The 13,268-nt window shown below is 39.4% G+C and overlaps 1 protein-coding gene across 1 annotated transcript in view; it reads left to right on the plus strand.

The window, feature by feature from the left end:
• Positions 1 to 13,268, plus strand: part of Gpr158 (G protein-coupled receptor 158) — a 362,091-nt gene that overhangs the window by 308,611 nt on the left and 40,212 nt on the right. The window lies entirely within an intron of this gene.

Raw genomic sequence — 13,268 nt, forward strand, 5'->3', positions numbered from 1 at the left:
GTACCACAAGGACATGTGCTCAGCTATGTTCGTAGCAGCATTGTTTGCCATAGCCAGAACCTGGAAACAATCTGAATGTCCCTTGACAGAATGGATAAGAAAAATGTGGTACATTTACACAATAGAGTACTACACAGGAAAAAAAAAACACAATGACATCTTGAAATTTTCGGGCAAATGGATGGATCTAGAAAACATCCTATTGAGTGAGGTAACCCAGACATAGAAAGACAAATATCATATGTACTCACTCATAAGTGACGTTTAGACATACAGAAAAAAAAAACCTACAATTCACAATCCCAGAGAACCTAGACAACAAAGAAGACCCTAGGAGAGGAATACATGGATCTAATATACATGGGAAGTAGAAAAAGACAAGTTCTCCTGAGTAAATTGGGAGTATGGGAACCATGGGAGAGGGTAGAAGTGGAGCGGTGAGGAAGGGAGGAGAAAAAAAGAAAGATATATAGCTCAATAAAAACAATTAAAAAAAGAAAAACTAGTGATGCGGCATAATCGACCAGCAAATAGGATTAATCAGGCTAACTTTAATATCAGCTTTATTAAGGGGAAGACGGGAATAACTTACAAAAGCAAGGCTCCAACGAAGAGCAGGAAACAGAAGGGATGGCGGGGAGCACACCCCCAATATTTATAAGTAAATAATAACCTCAAAAAATCCCGCCCTTCAAGCAAGCTGAATGTCTGGGCTTCCCCTACAAGCTAGTAAAACAATAATTGAAAAAAGAGAAAAGTTAGTAAAGCAATAATTGAAAAAAAAGAATAGCATGTTTTATTTCAAAACAAGAAGCCAGGGTGGCTTCTACACACCAGGCATGTCTGTTTTCAAGAAGGAACTCCTGAGCTGAGCATAGCAGTCGGGATCATTGACCCCACCCAGAAGGCTCGGGTAGGAAATTGCTGAATCTAAGCAAGACCTGGTTAAAGAGGAGGACGATCAAGAGGAGGAGGATGGAGTAGCTAACTCAGGTATCCCAAGATAATTGAATTAATTTATCAACCCAGAAACAGTGATCCAAATAAACTGAGGGCTCACATACTAGATCCCCACCTTATCTTTAAAGTTCTACACTTAAAACGTCGTCTCTGAAGGGACCAATATTAAACCACATAAGCCTTTGGGAAATATCCTCTGTCATATCCAAACCACATCAAGGTGCCAAGTCATGGCCAAGAGATTGTCACATGAGGCATTTTAAACACGTCTACCCAAGCACCTGCCTCAAGCAAAATCACATACCATTGGCAGCATCCTTTGGGCACAGCGCTGTGGCCACTGTATATTGACTAGGGAGAGGGAGAAGTTACTTTGTGGATGTTAGGTGTGATACTGTACCCAGCCTGCTTCTGCAACACTCCCCATGGCTTCGATTTTGATCCAGAATGCTGTCATGGCGCTCATGGTGGTGTTTCTTGAAGATCCCATTGATCACCAGAGAGAAAGATCTGTTCTCTGCTTCTAAGGAAAGTCTCTTTCCCTGTCAGTGGTACATGTGAACAGGAAGCAGAACAACCTCCAAAGCCTAAGGAAGTTGTTAGGGATGAACAGAAAGCTACCCAAACCTCTCCTCACCCTTTGCTTGCCACACCCTGGGAGAGTAACCAGATGCCCTCTAGAAAAGTGGTGTGCTTACGGAGAGCAGTTCAGAACTCTAAAGCAGGCTGCCTAGGAAATTGTAAAAGTTGATTTTAAAGGACATGAGTCTTCATTTTCCTGTTTCATAGCTTATACCTTCTAACCTGGGTTCTCTCCAGGCCAGTGGTTCTTAACCTCTCTGATCCTGTGACTCTTTAATACAATTTCTCATGTTGTGATGATCCCCAACCATAAAGCCGTTTTCATTTTCATTTTGCTCCTGTTGTTAATCGTAATGTAAATATCTGTGTTTTCTGATGGTCTTAGGCAGCCCCTGTTGTGAACCACTGGCTGAGCCAACACTGTTCTAAACCAAGTCACTAGAGATGCCTATCATTTTAAATGGCATGTAATGAATTGGTAAGGCGTCCAGGTCTGCTGGCTTCTTAACTAATAGAAATTTCCTTCGTACGTTCACTAGTTGAAAGTATGGGTGTGGAGCTCATCAGGGGCCCATGCTAGGGTACAGGCTACTCAGATGCAGACCAGTCCTCAGAAACCGCATGTGGTTATACTCTAGACTCTGCAGACCCTACATTCTTGCGCACCCTACCCCAGATTTCAAAGCACCTAATGAAAGAAAGGGAGGCCTTTGTGGACCCCTGAGCTGGGCAGGGTGTTCCTTCTCTCTCCTCCCTGCTCTCCTCTCCCCTTCCTTATCATATCGTAGTCTGGAGCTACCCTGAAACCATGTCCCTATGACCTTGCACATAGTGAACTGTAGTGAATCCCCCCTTCCCCCGGAAGCCATGAAAACAAGCCCACTAAGCTCCAAAGAGTTGCTTCTTAATAGTGAAATGTCAAACAAGCTGGAAGATACCATCTCTGCTCATTCCTGCCACTCTGCCTCCTCTGGGTACTGGTTTGTGAAATACACTGAAGGTCCCCAGCAGAATGGCCAAGGCTGTTGATTGTGTTGATGTACACAGATCATTTGAAGAAACTTACTAAGGGATGCTATCTTGAAATAGCCTGCTCATAAATTTGTATGTTCAGTTATGTCTTCTCTTATGAAGTAGAAGACTTGGGCAATGCATGCATACCGGTTGGTGGTAGCACACACCTTTAATTTCAGCACCTGGCAGGCAGAAACAGGTGGATCTTTGTGAGTTTGAAGCCAGTCTGATCTACAAGAAATAGCTCTAGGACAGCCAGAGAAACACTGTTTCAACACCTGCCCCCTGCAAAGCACCTTATTAACTAAAGTACATTCTCAGAATCTGGAACATATATAATTACTTTTTGAATAAAAATGAAAATTGTCTTGATTATTCCTTCTTTCAGACATATTGTTAGGTGTGACCATGGCTTTTCATTTTAAGTTCTATTTTAAAAAATATTTTATATATGCTCAAATTTCTAATGATAGTCTTAATATTTTATGTCTAGGTCTCAGCAAAGAGCCTTGTATTTAAATACAGTTTCAAGACTATGGATCTCATTTAAAATATGAGTTTTTATTACCTAGTTTTCAACACGTTGGATGTCTGTGTGTATATGTGTGTTACACTCGCTTTTAAAACAACGAATAAAACCAATCTGATAATTCAGAATTAGTATTCTCAGACTATAGCTTCCAAATAGGATTATTATCCTAATGTTCTTTGCTCACATTCTTTGTCTACACATTAGAGGTCCTTGAGTAGAAATATCTCTCTTCTCTATGTAAAGCAAACAAGAAAGTGAGTATGAAGCAAGATTAATTGATTCCATGCAGCAAAAACTGAAGAAGCCAGGCTTCTTCAAAAGCCAAGGTGAGTCAGTCTGGTCCTGCAGGCTGTCTGCTCTCACTGCTGCTCATTGTCACCTATACTGCTACCTGAGCCCGGAGCAGAGCCTTGGCATCCTTGTGGGTAGACACATAAACCTGTAATCGTCCTGCCGCAGCAGTGGCTCACCTGGATTCCAGCCACTCCACTGCCTGTCACTCACAGCTGGCACATGTCAAACCCAAAGCAATAGAATGGTACCCACAGAGGACCTGATGCGAAAGTACCACTATTCTGGGTACTCCTGGAAAGGCAAAGACTAGGAGTGACTGGAGAGAAGCCAGAAAATCTAGACAGAGCTGTAATAAGGGAAAAGAGTTAATTAATGATCAAAAGACTTCCTGGGGAAAAAGAGATCCAAAGCCTCAGTAGCTTTGATGATGAATTACACTGCAGATTTTACATCAAATCTTCACAGACCATTCTAAAAATGGAAGACCAGCAATATTCCCCACTCATTCTAAGAGACAAGAATTGTTTTGACTACAAAATCTTAACTGTATCATGAAAAGGGAAGTACACAAACAAAAATCCATTATAGATACAGAAAAATAAATACTTAACAAAATATTTTCAATAGAACTCAGCTTTAAAAAAACTATAGGATCTAACTCAGAATCTAACAGCAATTTAATAGTGTGTCAAAATAGAAAGGCATCAATAAGAGTTAATGGAACAAGAACATTAACATAATACAGGACAAACTATGTTCATATAAACAAATGCAGAAAAGACATTTGGCACAATCCAACAGACTATCATGAGATAACCCTTCAACAAAGTAGGAATGGAAGAAAATCCACAGTGGAGTGATATCATCTACAAAATGCCCTAGCTGACACAATGCTTAATGGCTGAGAATGACTTCAAAGGTGAGGAGCAAGACAAAGATGGACACACTCACCTCTTCTACTATGCTCTGTTGAAAGTCCTTGACAAGATGCCTGGGTCACAGAAAGCAGTAGTAGTTTCACAGAGAGAAGGAACAAGTAAAACTTTCTCTATTGCAAACAGCACAGTTCTCTGTAGGAGAACATATAAAAAAGCTGCGGAGAGAGACTCTTAGGACCAATGAGTGAGTCTCCAATATTATAGGAGGCAAGTTCAATATTCAGAATCAATTCTATTTCTACACATGAGCAAACACAACCTCAAAGTAAGAAGAAATTTTTACATTAAACTAGTATAAAATAAGTTTTCAGAAATAAATCTGCTTAACACGGAAAGTCAAATAGTGGAAACTGTCAAACATCACTGAAAGAAACTGAGGCCCAAATAACTGGAAAGATGCCCATGTTAGCTCTTTAGAGGACTTAGCATTGTGAAGATGGCAGTACATTCCTCACTAAGTAGCTCCAATTTCTATCAAAGATCCTGGACCTCATTTTTTTTTCTCAAAATTTAACAAACTGATCTGATAGTCCCTATAGAAATGGAAAAAGTCCAGAGTGGACAAACCAATCCTGCAAAAGAACACAGTTGGAGAAGTCGTAATTCTTGATGTGAACACTTGTTCCAGAGGAGCTGGAGAGATAGCTCAGGAGTTTAGGGCACTGACTACTTTTTCCAGAGGACCTGAACTCAAGTCCCAGCATCCACGTGGCAGTTCACAATCATAGGTAAGTCCAGTCCCAGGGATCTTCTGAATCCTGCTGTCTTCTGGCCTCCTTGGGCACTGTATGCACATGGTACACAGAAACACATGCAGGCAAAACACCTGAACACATAATTTTCTTTATTTAACAGGGGAAAATATTTTAAAGAATTTACTCCAAAGCAAACAATGGAATGTGGTGTTAAAAATGAAGATGTAGAACAATGAAATAGAAATGAGAGACAGAAGCTAAATCAGTGAGTTAATTATTAACCAACCTTTGATGAAAGGAGAAAGACAGCCTTTCTCATAATGCTACTAGACAATTGCTATGTGTGGGCCAGAAGGATAACCCCAGAAAAAGAATGAGGCTGCGATTCTACATGACACCATGGACACAAATTAATCCCAAATGGATCCAATACCCAAATGTAAGAACTAATCATATAAAACCCTTTGGAAGACATTTATGTCCTTGAGTTGATAGAAAAAGCACAATAAGAAAAATATTGAACTTGAAATTTGTCGATTTGGGAGGCTAGGTAGATGGCTCATTGGGTGAACGGCTTGCTACACAAGTACAAAGGCCGGAGTTTGGATCCCTAGCACCCAGGCAAAACGGCACAGCTGTGTACATTTGTACCCTCCTGCAAGGGGCTGGAATGGCAGAGTTCCAGAGTTGTTGTCTGAAATGGCTACCTGTGGGCTGAATGGGGAGATCCCTTCTCAGTGGGTAAGGTTAGCAGTGGTTGAATGAGACATTCTCCTGTCATTCTCTGGCCTCTGTGGGCATGTATACATGTGCACGTACACACATACATACATCATGCACACACATGCATACACACTTTTTGTGCACCAAGAAATACTATAAACAAAGTAAAAAGTAAATCTAGAGAATGTGAGAAAAATTTTGAAGCAACATTTCTTATAAACACCTGAAATCCAGAAGACCTAAGGAATTATTCTAATTCAACAATTTAAGTACAATCTAATTTTTAAGACAAGAATTAAACATACAATTTTCCAAAGTTAATATTTTAATATATAATACCTTTGTTCATGAAAAATGTTCACAAAGTAGTCATTAAAGCAGAGAAAATACATTCTAGTGTATTGAGTTTTACTGGGAAGGGTTTTTTTTTTTTATTTTCGAAACAGGGTTTCTCTGTAGTTTTTGGTTCCTGTCCTAAAACTAGCTCTTGTAGACCAGGCTGGCCTCGAATTCACAGAGATCCGCCTGCCTCTGCCTCTGCCTCCCGAGTGCTGGGATTAAAGGCGTGCACCACCACCGCCCGGCTCTGGAAAGGGGTTTTGCTAGAGCATGTTGTTGCTAAGAAAGCAGGCATCCTCTGAGACAAGACACCTATGATCACACTAAAGGAAGTGGTAAAAAGTGAGAACAATCCAGTTATATTTTGTCATACGTGTTAAGAACTTCAAGTTATTTTACTTTATAAAATCTAAAGTCAACATTGCAGATATGTCTGAAAGTTAATGCCAAAATTAAACACATTTATAAAATCTAAAGTAAAAATTAAATGTATGTCCAAAGATTTAGCCATAAGAATAATCACTGAAATATCAATTAAATCAGAGAAATAGTTGGACTGAGCAGTGTGCTGCTACCAACCATGTCATTTACAAATACAAACAGTTTTATGGCAGTACTCAGAACATTATAAATGAAGGAAGCAAGAGAGACATTAAATAATCTTATGAAATATGTGTGTGTAGAAAGCACACTAAAGGATAAAACTCACCCAAGTTAGTGCAAGTGTAGATGGTTCTCATTTCTTACTTTGTATTTGTTTTTGCTTTCCTAGCTTCTCGTTTCATCGTCTATTCTGTCTTCAATAGAGAAATCAACTTACATGTCAACAGACGAGAATTTGCTACCCAGAATTGTAAATCAAGTTACAACAGAAAATGTGAACAGGTCAATATCCAAAGAGCAGCCATGGTGTCACTTTATAACGAATTTCTAAAAGCTTCATTAGCCATCACTGAAAGATCTTGTGTGTCAGCATCAACAGCCCTCTGATCAGCTGACAGCGTTATGAAACCCAGCAGTTGTTATGGATTCTATGTACATAGGGTGTCTTGTTCTGCATTGCTTCTGAGGATGCATGATCATCCTGCCGGTTCATGTATCCTGTGTATTTTACTTGAATAGGCTAAGGTGAACGTCAAGGTTAGATATGAGTTAAACCCAGTATTGTTTGTTCAAACCCTTTCAACATGAGATTAGTAACAGATAGAAGGTGTTAGTATAGAAATGCTCTTTGCTTGCATGAGCATCTGTTAAATAGCAGACTTACTCTTGCAAAGAACTGTGTCATGATTCTGCGGCTCTTTGGTAGTCCAATAGATTTCTTTTTCTGTACAGTTCTGTTAAAGAGACTGAAAAAGTGGAGCCAATTAGGTCTACTACACGAGATCAAAACTGTGTTTAGAAAGAAAAATAAATGTGTGCTGTTAGTTTTCTGTCACACTTTAGTCCGAATCGTCCTGACTGGAAATGCTTTGCCATATGCTATCCATCCTTATGAGAAGAGGTGAAAGTTTTTGCAGACTGTTAAGCTAAGGCTTGAGTTACAAGAATAGATTCATTTAAATTTTGACTGCTCAAACACTTTCTGTTGTTAAATACCTTTCTAAGAAGCTAGGAGATAGAACACTTGCATGGGACCAACACCTCACCAGTTGGTACTCAGCCATGAGTCTCAACAAGAGGCTGAAGATCCCACAGGTAGTTAAGCACCAGGGCTCTAAGCAATCGTGTGTAGCTACATGACTGCCTTCTTGACTGGGCTTTTGATGACTAAATACTTTTCTCTGCCTCAGTCCTCTCTTCCAGGGAATGCTGGCAGGTCACTCTGCTGCTAAAGGTTCTCTGGAACATTTCTGTGTTTGTAGGTCCAGGTTGTAATTTTTTGACATTGTTTTTGCCCAGATGAACTCTATTGCATCTGGCTAGTCTAAAGAATTCCCCTCTTGATGCTGTCTACAAAACCATGCAATTAGTGATGTCTCCCTTTTGAGACGGTAATAAAGTTGTTCATTTCAATGGCTCTATTAAGCTACCATCTGTAATAAATGTGTTTTTATAGTTGGTGTAAATCATGTTGCACAATACCATGGTATACGAAGTGACTAAAATGCTAAATTTTAAAAACAACTGTGTAAGAAAAATATCTTAGAATACGTTTGCTGATTAATCAGTGTTAAATAATTGACCTATTATGACAGAACCTATTTTAGAGATACTTGGAGCTGGGCAGTGGTGGTGCACACCTTTAATCCTAACAGTTGGGAGGCAGAGACAGGCAGTTCTCTGTGAGTTTGAAGCCAGCCTGGTTTCCACAGCTAGTTCCAGGACAGAGGGTGGTTACACAGAGAAACCCTGTCTTGAAAAAAACCAATGGAACGAAACAAACAAAAACAAACAAACAAGCCAACAAAAGAGGTATTTGGCAGGAAATGTTCCAATTGAAGATTACTGTAGATGTAAGGGAAAAAGGAAATGTCCAAGTCCCACATGACCTGATTTCCTTGGTCTTCAGTACTGACAGCTTAACAGTGAAGTGTTTTTCTGCTACTGAGCTGCAGGCAGGAGAGGGATAAGAGGAACCAATAATGTCTGCATTATAGTGTGTTTCTCTCTAAGCTTTTGTGATAGACCTTAAAACCATATAGTTTTGCAGCAGGCCTGGTTTACTTAAAATATTGTTAAAGGTCTTCATTGAACTATCTGCAAGGGAGCAGTTTAAAGAATAGGTGTGTACGCCAAATTCAAAGAAAGGTCTAGTCTGAGGTCAGTTAACATCATCATTGTCATCATCACTGTTGTTGTTTGATGGAATTCAACAAGGCATGTGATCATATTTCCTCCATCATTTCTTATTAATCTATGAAGCTCAATTAATAAAAGCTCAGAGAGAGAAATAGGGGTTCAACCTGAAGATCCGAAAAGCAAAGCATCCAGCCCCTGACTCTTACCTCCACCTTAGTAAAAAAAATGGCGATCCTGCCTACAGGAATCTCAGAATAATACTGCGTCTGAGAGCTGTCTCCTTTCTGTCTTAGAACACTCTCTAGTTCTGGGATTAAAGGCGTGCACCACTACCATAGACTGGTTCCTATGGCAAGGTAATGTGTCTACTGGAATTAAAGGTGTGTGTTGCCACTGCCTGGTCTATAAGCCTGGCAAGTGTGGCTGTTTTATTTTTCTGATTCTCAGGCAAGTTTCATTTATTAAAACATAAGTGAAATGCCACTACAAATTTATGATTGCATGATGAATTTCTGTGGATGAAAAAGGGTTTGTGCCATACTATGTGGTTACTCCACTGACAAACTAGTGCGAAGCTCAGGTTTGGAGTCTGGGGAATCTCGCAGGCAGCCTTTGGGTGGGCGAGGGGAGAAGAAGCATAGGGCAGCAGTTGCCAGATACTCTAGGATGACATTGTTCAGGGCCCCCAGGTTCAGGGGCAACGACAACAACCTGCTTTTCTGAAGTTACAGTCACATAACATACAATTTATAGATTTTAATATTTTCTTGCACCCATTTTTATTTATGTAAGGTCAGGTAGGGTCTCCACTTTCAGTCACTATTCTGAGACTGATTTGCCTGATTTTCTGTGCTTTTTTTTGTCTAATTAAAGGTTTGTCAATTTTGTTGATTTTAAAATAGGCTTCAATTTACTGAGTGTTTCTATTGTTTTATGTTCTCCTTTCTGTTTATTTCCTCTCTAGTTATTTATTTCCTTCAGTTGCTTTGGATTTAATTTGGCCGTTTTTCCTTATAGTTGAAGTTTAGTTTATTAAGTTCTTCGTTCTTTTATTATACAACCATCATTTGCAGTTAGAAATCCCTTCACACTCATCACATTTGCTAGAGCTCTCAAGCTCTGATGTGTTACATTCTCATCCCTTCATCACAAATTACTTTCTAAGTGTCCTTGTTATTTCTTTTTAACCCATTGGTGAAGAGTATTTTTTTTAATTTCCACATATTTGTTAATCTTACAGACCCTTTCTTTATTAATTTCTAATTAAATCACTGAGTCTGAAATGATAGTTTGTATGGTTTCCGTGGTGTTAAATTGACTGGGATTTGGTGTGTCCTGGGTGGCTGTCCGTGTGCTGTCAGGAGTACTCTGCATTTGTGCATGCCTACCGGGCACGTCGAGCCTTTGGAAGCTTTAACTGAGCACTGATTTTGCATTGGGCTGTATTTGTCAGTATCCTGGGGCATATGGAAAAAGCTGGACACATCTCATTGGTCTATAATGTTCATAGACTGTTTTCTTGTTAATGTCTGCGTATTATTTTTGCTCTTCAATTATGTTAGAATTTACTTCATATAGTATGAGATTCATTTACCTATTTGTCGATTGTGTGTGTATTGTGTAATGTATGCGTAAGTGTACACCTTGTGTGTGCAGATGTACTCACCACGTAGGTGCATGTGGAAGTCTGGTGTTGACCTCAGGCTGTCTTCTTTAGTTGTTCCTTCACCTTACCTTTGAAAATAGGGTCCCTTGCTAAACCTAGTACTCTCTGTTTCAGCTAAACTGGCTGCCAGGGAACCCTAGGATTCTCTTGTTCTGCCTCCCCAGCACTGGTGTAACAGGAGCAAGCCATTACATTGGCTTTTACATGGGTGCCAGGGATCTAATATCAGATCCTCAAGCTTCTGCAACAAGCCCTTTTCCACCAACCATCTTCTCATCCCCTACACATTTACCCTTGTTCATCCTGATGGATTAGCAGTTTTCAATATTATGACGGCATTCCTTGTCTCTTAACTGTCCTAGAGTGTATTTGCTCTTATGCTGTTGTGGTTGGCCCTACTCCCACTTGATTGTTATTTGTATAGATGATCTTTTTCACATTTCAAATTTCAACCTCTTTGCTTCTTTGTGAATTTCTTATAGGCAACGTACAAAATCATTTTAAAAACTTAGTTCTGTCATAGCCACACTCTGCTTGAAGATTTCGGTCAATTTATACTTAGTTCAACAACATGTAAGGTAGTCATTCTTCCATTTAGCAATTCATATTTACTTCAAATGCCATTTGTTTTGCCCTTCTTTCTTCCACGACTATCTACATTTGTAAGGAGACAATACTTCCTACTTGCCATTCTAGGGTCACCTTACTGTGCATGCTTTATGTTTTGAATCCTCTGAGGATTATAATTACAGCCTAAATTTATAGCAATTCATTTCAGATTAATCCTACTTGGTTTTGGTAATATAAAAACCTTACTCATGTTGTATTTGTGTCATCTTTAGTGTTGTTTATGTTGAAAATTACACCTCACATTGTGTGCCTGTCAACACAGATTTATATTCACTTTCCATGGTGTCTGAAATCAATAGGTAAAAAAATCACAGTGTAAAGTGCATTAATACTGTGACTTAGTAACTATTACCAGAGGCATCATATCTCCATGTGCTTTTGAGTTTCTATATGGTGTTCTGTTGTTTATGTGTAAAACCTTTCTTTAACACCTCACAGACAGCATGCTCAACAGAGGTAAACTACTTTACTCTTTTTAAAAAATCTATCTAAGAATATTCTGATTTTACCTTCATTTCTAAGGAATAATTTTATCAGACATGGGATCGTAGTTAGTAAAGAGTTAGATAATTCGAATATGTCATCTTGCTGTGCCTCACCCTTCCTGCTTTTGACTAAAAATCTGCACTTCCTCAAAATGAGGATCCACTGTATGTTGTATGTGACGAAACTCTCTTCTCCAATTGTTTCAGACTTACTTCTCTGTCTCCAACTCATACCCATTGAATAATACTGTGATAATGTGTCATAATATGAGTTCTCTAGCTCTCCCCACCTGGGATTCCAAAGCCCCTTTAATATGTGGATTCATGTCTACTGTCATATTTGGACTGGGTCAACCATTATTTATTCGGATATTTTTTCATGCCTCCCTTTTTCCTGCTTTCTTACTCCTTTTTATTTGTGTTGATGTGCTTGATCATATATCACATGTCTCTTAAACTCTATTCACTTTTTTTCATTTTTCCCTCTCTGTTTCTGAGACTAGATAATATTTCATTCTTGAGCTAACCGTCCAGGATGAAGCTTGAGAGTTCTGTGTCCCTGCTCCCTTCACCCCTTCCCTCCCCTTACCACCAATGCTCCTTATCCTCCCTTGCCGAGTGAAGGGCAGAAGAAAAGAAAGATGATGTGAGCTTCAGGCCGAGGCACATCCCAAGCCTGACAAAGCATTCGAGAGGCCAATTGCTGACCGTTCTCTGTTATGCTAGCAATAATTAATGTGTGTGTAGCAGTCTGGGGAAGTTGGATGTTGGCAAGCCTAACTTATCTTCATCCAGATAGTGGCAATCCTTTTATCTTTCTCTGATTCTTATCTAAAAATCCACTTAGTGGACAAATCAGTAGCTTTTAGTTCTGAAAATGAGGATTTGATAAGTGGATGAAAATTAAATGAACATAGGGATTTGTCACCACTGAAGCAGAGTGACAGACAGTGGCACCAACTCATAGCCCTATTTAAATGCTTCCTTCCCCAGGAAACTAGCAGACATTACAGGCAGAGACAAGCCTTCATGGTGTTGGGTTACTCTGCCTGGGTGGATGGAGCAGCAGCCTGGGTGGCCTCAGGATGAACAGCTTTGTTCTTCTTTGTAAATAAAATAGATGTTATGAAATCACAAAGATATGCACACATTGTAGGAACAGATACTTTCTTCACTGGGGGAATTAAACTTTGGCCGTGTCATAATAAAAAGTTAAGATCTATTTTGCAGGTCTAAGAAATCTATTCGGAAAATCACCTGCACCCCTCTAAAGTCTGCTGGAAATAATTGCTCAGTTATATGACCCTTACATGTCATTTAGGGGGAACTTTTTGAAGGAAAAAAATGGATAGACAGCTGCTGGGTGAGGAGGAGCCTCTGTTCAGAAGCCTTTTACTATAAAAGAGAGGATCTAAGATTTGGGTAAAGAGACACAAAAGGAAGGTAAATAGGAGAAGATGACCAGAAGAGTGATATAGAAAAACCGTGCAGCCTTACTGTATGCTGTGGATTATAGATGGTCAAGACTGTAAGGACAGAAGTTAGAACATTACTATGAGAGCATATTAGTATGCAAGAGCTGTATAGTGGTGGTGCAGATGGAAAAAAACAGGAGGATTTGAAAGACAGTGAAGACATAGAAAACCAGTCTGGTCTACAAGAGCTAGT

This window comes from Microtus ochrogaster, chromosome 16, assembly GCF_000317375.1.
Source record: "Microtus ochrogaster isolate Prairie Vole_2 chromosome 16, MicOch1.0, whole genome shotgun sequence".
NCBI classification, from domain to species: Eukaryota; Metazoa; Chordata; class Mammalia; order Rodentia; family Cricetidae; genus Microtus; species Microtus ochrogaster.